Raw genomic sequence first — 7,256 nt, 5'->3', positions numbered from 1 at the left:
GATGATTTATATTTCAAGGGATTTTACTTTCCTCTTTTAAAGGGCTGGGCAAGACTTTTTTTTTTCTACCGTATTTGCAGTGCAAAATAAAATGAATTCAGAAATTTTATTGTCAGAAGAAAACAGCGAGAACGATAGCAATCCCTCAAGTCTAGAAAAATGCCTTTCCTTTTGCACACCTTTCCAATCCTCAGTCATGGAATTTTTAAAAATGGGATAGTAACATTTTCTACTGCTCCCATACACCACTGTCTCTTGCAAAAAGCACAGAGAGGAAAAAAAATATTTCTGCGTATTCTGTCACAATCAAAAAGGCATTTGTGACCCATCTGGGCATTGTTCTAACACAAAATGTATGGTGCAGTGTTTTATTTTTAGGGATTCTCTCTTTGGGGGCTGTGGGTGGGCAATTGTTAGAGCTGTACATTTAGTATGTTTTACAAAACAGACAAGGAACTCATCAAAATAGAGTGTGCTGGTTGAAGCTGCTGTGTTAATTAGCCAATCGTATTGCATCCGGCAATAGAAATGCATCAAAATGAAACAGTTTTGCTGAATGATTTAGTCATGGTGGAATGCATTTTCCTGAAAATTTTGAGAGTATTTCTTTTTCCATGATCCCCCCATTCTTGAACATAAGAAAGAGTCGGTGTGTGTGGATCTTTTTTAAAAAAAATGTGCATTTCTTGATTAGAATGTAAAACACAATAGTTTAGAATCAATGGTTGTGTCAAATTCCAATTCTCATAAAGCCTAGATAACTTAGAAACTGGGTAGTACTAGTCAACCATCCCATAATTTATCCATATTGTACAATGATTTTGTGTGTGTGTGTGTGTTTGTTTGTTGCTTTTATAATGATCTGTGGTTTTATGGCATGCTGTAAACTGTCCACAGGGCTTTAACGGAGCTATTTGATAGAATATAATCTCTCAAAATACAGTGCTGTTTACTTGGTCGTAGCAATTTACACCATCATGAATGTCAGCTTCCTTAAGAAGCCTACTTGGGTATTTTCCAGCTAATTTCAGACCACAGGAAGATACAGTAGTGTCCAATGCATACCCCCTGCACCATTTTGGAGAAAATTGCTAAACATCTTTTCCTTTTCTAAAAACAAAACAAAAAAACCCTTTGTCATTCAAGATAAGACAAAAAAAGATTCTTACCTGCTCTCTTTTATATTGCAAATATCACCCCTCCCCTTGTTTTATAAAATGCTCCGTAAGTCGAACCGTTGAAAGAAGCAGAATGGAAAAGCTGACAAGTTTAGTATGTTGGCACCACTAGTGGGTGCTCTTACAACAACATCTGCAGTGTAAATGAAAGCTGTTGCTCTCTTTCTGGTTTCCTGGAGCCCAGGATCCAGATATTTAGGCATTTATTCCTTCACCAAAAAAAAAAAAAGGAATTTTGTTCTTTGCACTCTTTACAGCATTTCTACATTTTTTTTAATAATAAGGTGACCAAAACTGGATGCAGAATTCTAAATGTGGTCTTACTAAGGCTTTATAAAGCGGTATTAGAACATCTTGATTCTATCCCTCTGTTAATGAAACCTAGATTTGCATCAGAGGTGAAATTCAGCCAGTTCTGACAGGTTCTGGAGAACCGGTAGTGGAAATTTTGAATAGTTCGGAGAACCGGCAAATACCACCTCTGACTGACCCCGCCCCCATCTATTCTCTGTCTCCCATTGAGTCCCAGCTGATTGGCTGGGTCTCCTTTGGTTGCCCTACACAGGCGAACGGAGCTGGAAAGCAGGTTAGTGGGGTGGGGAGGGAATGGGATTTTGCAATATCCTTCCACTGCCATGCCCACCAAGCCACATTATACCCACCAAGCCACCCCACGCCCACTAAGCAACGTCCACAGAACCGATAGTAAAAATATTTGAATACCACTACTGGACCGCATTGGCTTTTTTGGCTGCTGCCGCACACCTCTGGATCATATTTAAATGATTGTCCACTAGGACTCCAAGATCCCTCTCATGGTTGCTGCTATTAGGTTTCAACTAATCTGTGTTTAAAAATCTGTTGAGAGATCTATCAGATTCCTGGAGATAGTGGTCACATTCAGATAGGGAATGGAGGCTGTTTGCGTTGGTGGCTTCTGCTCCTTTGTCTTTCTGACATATACAGAATCGAATAACAGAGTTGGAAGGGACCTTTGAGGTCTTCTATTCCAACCCCCTGCTCAGGCAGGAGACCTTACCCCACTTCAGAGAAATTGTTGTCTAATCTCTTCTTAAAAACTTCCAGTGTTGGAGCGTTTACAACTTTTCGAGTCAAGTTGTTCCACTGGTTAATTGTTATCACTGTCAGGAAATTTCTCCTTAGTTCTAGATTGGTTGTTTCTCTGATTAGTTTCCATCAGTTGCTTCTTGTCCTGCCCTCAGGTGTTTGGAGCAGGGGTCTCCAACCTTTTGGACCTCAGGGACCACCAAACTCATAATTTTAAATCCCGCTGACTACGAATATGAATTTTGACTGACAGTGGCTTGCTGACGTTGGTGGGAAAGTCAGTCCTTCTTCCAGAGCTGCAGTAGTCACAGGACTGGCCCTTTGGTCATCCCGGAGCAGCTTCTCCTCCACCTGGGTGCACCGGCCTGCCATGGACTGGAAGAGCTGCTCCGGGATGACCAAAGGGCCAGTCCGGTGACTACTGCAGCTCTGGAATATGGGAACGACTTTCTCACCAATGTCAGCAAGCCACCCCGGGGCGGATTTCCCTCCCCTGCTGGTTGCTCTACTCAAGGTAAGGTTTGCGCTTGGCCAAAGGGTGGGGGCCAGCAGGTGGGTGGGCCATGTGTTCCTGCACAACCTGGATTAATTGCTTTGGGGGGCGGTTATTTTTCTGCGGACCAGCAAAATTTTCTCGCAGACCACCAGTGGTCCCTGGCCCACTGGTTGGTGGCCACTGCTTTGGAGAACAGGTTGATCCCCTCTTCTTTGTGGCAGCCCCTTAGAAATTGGAAGACTGCTATCCTGTAACTCCTGGTCCTTCTTTTCATTTCTAGTCTAGCTTACAGTTTGGTCGTCCTTGAGAGTGTGTAACCTGAAAACATTAACTACACCTAGCTCTGCTCAGTTTTCCAGACCAACTTAAACTGACACTTATTGTGACCCTTTTCTGTGAACGCAACATAAGTGGTACAAAACTATAGGAAATCTTTGACTTACAATCACAATTCAGACCAGAATTTCTGTTGCTGAGCAAGGCGATTGTCAAGTGAGTTGTCAGGTTGTTGTGCGAATCAAGGCAGTTAGGTGAATTGCACAATGGTTAAGCCAGTCTGGCTTCCCTCACTGACTTGGCTGGTCAGAAGCCACCTGGGAAGGTTGTTCATGACGGGATGGGATGGTAGTTGCCAAGGGCCTGAATGTTAATGGGGACCGTGTGAATGCTGCAACGGTCGTAAGAGTGAGGAGTGCAGAGGTGGTATTTGGTAGGTTCTGACCAGTTCTGGAGAACCAGTAGCAGAAATTTTGAGTAGTTCGGAGAACCGGCAAATCCCACCTCTGACTGGAGATTTTACAGTATCCTTCCCCTGCCACACCCACCAAGCCATGCCCACAGAACCGGTAGGAAAAATTTTGAATCCCACCACTGGAGGAGTGGTTGTATGTCACTATTTTCAGTGCCATTGTAACTTCAAAAGGTTGCTAAATGAATGATTGTAAGTCAAGGTCTATCTGTATACATATACAGGAGGTGATTCTTTGTATCTATGTTTGCACAACTAGGTCTTCCTTCCTTCCTCTCTCCCTCCCTCTCTTACTCACTCACACTCACTCCTTTCTTTTTCCTTCCTTCCTTCCTTATTCACTCATTTCTTTTGTTTTTCCTTCCTTCCTTTCTTCTTCATTCACTCACTCCTTTCTTTTTCTTTCCTTCTTTTCTCCCTCCCTCCCTTTCTTTTTCCTTCCTTCCTTCCTTCCTTTCTCACTCACTCCTTTCTTTTTCCTTCCTTCCTCCCTCTCTCCCTCCCTTCCATCTTTCTATCTGTGGCTGGATAAGAATAGTACTGTGACTGTCTGGAAAAAGAGGTGGATGAATTTCTACTATTGCAAAACATCTGCCAGTATCGATAGGTAATTGACTGGAATATTGAATATTAAAAAGGACCGAGCTATTGGGTCCAATAATTTCAAATAATTTGAACTGCAGTCCAAAACTTTAGTTTAATTACTTCTCGTACATTTATTATGTTATTTTTTAAAATCTCCCAAAGCTTAAATCGTTTCTCCTTTCCTATCACTTTGCGCTCTAGTTTTATATTAAACAGTAAATGCTTTCAGCTTTGCTTGTATTTTGTAAATGGTCCAAATGCATTAACAATGGTTCCCTCCTTGGGATCAGCCCCACTGACCATCCTTAGTGATTTAAAATGCAGGTAGTCCTCAACTTACAACCACAATTGAACCCAAAATTTACGTTGCTAAGTGAGACATTGGTTAAGTGAGTTTTGCCCCATTTTAAGACTTTTCTTGCCACTTTTGTTAGGCCAATCATTGCAGTTGTTAAACTAGTGACCCGGTTGTTAAGTGAATCCGGTTTGACTTTTGCTTGTCAGAAGGTTGCAAAAAGGAATCATATAACCCTCGGGGACTGAAACTGTCATGAATACGAACCGGTTGGCAAGCATCCAAATGTAAATCACATAACAAAGGGAATGCTGCAACGGTCATAAGTGTGAAAAATGGTGATGAGTTACTTTTTTCAGTGCTGTTGTAACTTTGAATGGTCACTAAACAAACTGTTGTAAGTAGAGGACTAGCGGTAAGCCCATTAGAGGCAGACCTGCTTTCCCAAATAAGGATGGTAATACTATTTTCAGTTGCAGGGAAAAAAATAACAAGAAGAATAGGAAGTTGCCCTTTGAAAAATGTACAGGAAGGGAAAATTCTATTCAGGTATAAGATTCTACCGAAGCCTATTAATTTAAGGAAGGTACTTTAAATGCTTTGGCATTTGTAAAGGATATTGAGTTGCCTTTGGAGGAATACAATAAGCAGTTAAGAGCTGCAATAGAAGAAAGCAGATTGTGCTGTAATTAAACGGAGCTTGGCTCACCCAAATGACAGAGCTTTGTTGCAGAGCTCAAATTTAACAACAAAGCCATCCAAAGCTCAACCAGCCACCAAAGACTCTTACGGTAGGCACTTCCTTGCAAGTCCATAATCACGGTGCTACGTGAACAGTAATACCTGGGCTTTTTTCAGGACTCTTTGTTGCGGGCATGTATTGTCAGAGAGGCCAAAACAAGGAAGTAAAAAAGAATGCCCCTTTGCCCAAATGTCAATCAGAATAGAGGTGGAAGGGCCCTTGGAGGTCTTCTAGTCCAACCCCCTACTCAAGCAGGGGATCCTTTCCAATAAGTGACCCACAGGGCTGGCCTGGAAATAGCAAAGGAACGGCCCATGGCGTTCAATTTTTGGCCTGGACAATCTCCTGTAGTCCTCTTCCAGTGAAAATGGGGCATGGGGGCCTCAAGCGCACCCCCCCTGCACCCTGTTTTGGCCAGCAGGGTGCTTAAGGAGGCATCTGTGCCATCTGCCCACCCTCCCCCCATGGCCAGCCCTTGGAGGAGAACTACAATGCTGATCTGTTCCTTGAAGAAATGTCATTTGACACCCCTAGTCTAGTCTCTTATGCTGCTATCATGTCACCCTTCGTCTTTCTTTTCTCTAGACTAGCAAAACCCGAATCCTTCAACCGTTCCTCGTATGTTTTTGTCTCCAGGCCCTTAATCATCTTAGTCAGTCTTCTTTGCCCTTTTCCCAAAGGATCAACATCTTTTTTTGTGACGCGGTGACCAAAACTGGATGCAGTGTTCAAATATTATATATCCACCCTGAATTTTTTTGGGAGTGGGTGCAGCCTTGAAGTTCCATAATAAGAGTTTTGTTTGTCTGTATCCTGCCTTTAATGTTTTTACAAATAACTGAGGATAGCAAACATATCCAACCAGAGGTGGTCATTCAGCCTATTCTGACCAGTTCTGGAGAACCGGTAGTGGAAATTTTGAGTAGTTTGGAGAACCGGCAAATCCCACCTCTGACTGGCCCCACCAACCCCATTTATTCTCTGCCTCCTGAGTCCCAGCTGATTGGCTGGGTCTTTTGTTGCCCTGCACAGGAGAACAGAGCTGGAAAGCAGGTTAGTGGAGTGGGGAAGGAATGGGGATTTTGCAGTATCCTTCCCCTGCCACGTCCACCAAGCCACACCTACAGAACCGGTAATCCCACCACTGATCAGGGCTGTCAAACTCATGGCTGGTGGGCCCAATGCATCACCCACTGACTATGCCCATACCCAGTTTGGCAAAGAGGAAAAATGTCACCATATATCACCTGATGCCGCCATGAGTTTGACACCCCTGATCTAGATATTTTTTTTAAAGAAACCCAAGTATTAATTATGGAAAATCGTTAATCATTAATGGCCCAAGTGGGTCAAGAGGTCAAGAGTATCAGGACACAATTCAAGGAGGTAGCTTTCCATAGGGCAGGTATTGCAACAGAAAGGGACCTCAGTTACACACTGTTCTGAATCTGTGGACTGTGGTGCGTTACAAAAACTGAGAAATAAATGAAATTCGGTAAATAAAGCTGCCAGAATAAGTCAGGCTTGAAGGAATCAGGAATAGATTTTTGTGCAAAATGGACTGTGAGTTCAGTTCATTTCCGGGCCTGAAAATCAACCAGTCATGGGTTTGGAGCTAACTTGTTTGTTTTATTTTGAACGTATGATGTTTGCATCTTGCCTTGTAAGAGGCCTGGCGGTGCAGTAGTTAGAATGCGTCATTGCAGTCTAACTCTGCCCACAGCCTGGTGTTTGATCCTGATGGGACTCAAGGGTGACTCAGCCTTCCATCCTTCCAAGGTTGGTAAAATGAGGACCCAGATTGTTGGGGGCATTATGCTGACATTGTAAATTATCCTGAGAGTGCTGTAAAGCACTGCAAAACAGTATATAAGCATAAGTGCTGTTGCTGTTGCTTATTGTACCCTATTACTATTATTAAGTGTTGCACCTGATGATTCTTGACTCTTGATGAATGTATCTTTTCTTTTATGTACACTGAGAGCATTTGCACCAAAGACAAATTCCCTGTGTGTCCAATCACACTTGGCCAATAAAGAATTCTATTCTACTGTATTATTATATTGCCTTGATATTCTAGGAAGCATCAAAACAAGCTGGTACTCTATCTAGAATAACTGTTGAGGTGTTTCAAGTTTATAAGT

This window comes from Notechis scutatus, chromosome 5, assembly GCF_049901735.1.
Source record: "Notechis scutatus isolate UNSWTSFEM ecotype Mainland chromosome 5, rNotScu1.2, whole genome shotgun sequence".
Taxonomy (NCBI): Eukaryota; Metazoa; Chordata; class Lepidosauria; order Squamata; family Elapidae; genus Notechis; species Notechis scutatus.
The sequence above is the reverse complement of the archived record's forward strand: the minus strand, read 5'-3'. Positions refer to the sequence as shown.